This window comes from Kryptolebias marmoratus, linkage group LG4, assembly GCF_001649575.2.
Source record: "Kryptolebias marmoratus isolate JLee-2015 linkage group LG4, ASM164957v2, whole genome shotgun sequence".
Lineage (NCBI taxonomy): Eukaryota > Metazoa > Chordata > Actinopteri > Cyprinodontiformes > Rivulidae > Kryptolebias > Kryptolebias marmoratus.
In genome coordinates, this window is record NC_051433.1 from 1,201,456 (window position 1) to 1,201,940 (window position 485).

Consider the following 485-nt stretch of genomic DNA (forward strand, 5'->3'; position numbering starts at 1 on the left):
CCGGTCCTGTTGGAGCTCTAAGCCCGGTCCTGTTGGAGCTCTAAACCCGGTCCTGTTGGAGCTCTAAACCCGGTCCTGTTGGAGCTCTAAACCCGGTCCTGTTGGAGCTCTACAGCTCAGAGTTTAAACGGGTCAAAGTTGGACTTTAAATGACTAAAATCCCCTCAGAGGTCAGGCACCTAAACTCTCATTGGTTCAGTTGTATTTTAGCTCAAATTTTCTCTTCCAAACAGGAAGTAAAGTCTCTTTTTAATATATCTTCTCCATCAAACTCTGTTGGAACATGAAACTGAACCTGTGGGACCATCAGAACCTTCTGCTGCTCGTGGGTCAAGAAGTATATTATTCATTTATTAGATCTGAAGTATTTTACACCGGACCTCTACGTCTCCTCTGACTACCTCAGCAGTTTCTGATCCAAACGGAAAGTTTGCATATTGATCAGCGATAATGACGGAAGCAGCAGAACATGTTGGCTGTAAAGC

At 44.5% G+C, this 485-nt stretch overlaps 1 protein-coding gene across 1 annotated transcript in view; it reads right to left on the reverse strand.

Annotated features, from left to right (window-relative positions):
• The window catches only part of LOC108250068 (protein SSUH2 homolog), an 8,944-nt gene that overhangs the window by 2,660 nt on the left and 5,799 nt on the right, over window positions 1–485 (reverse strand). The window lies entirely within an intron of this gene.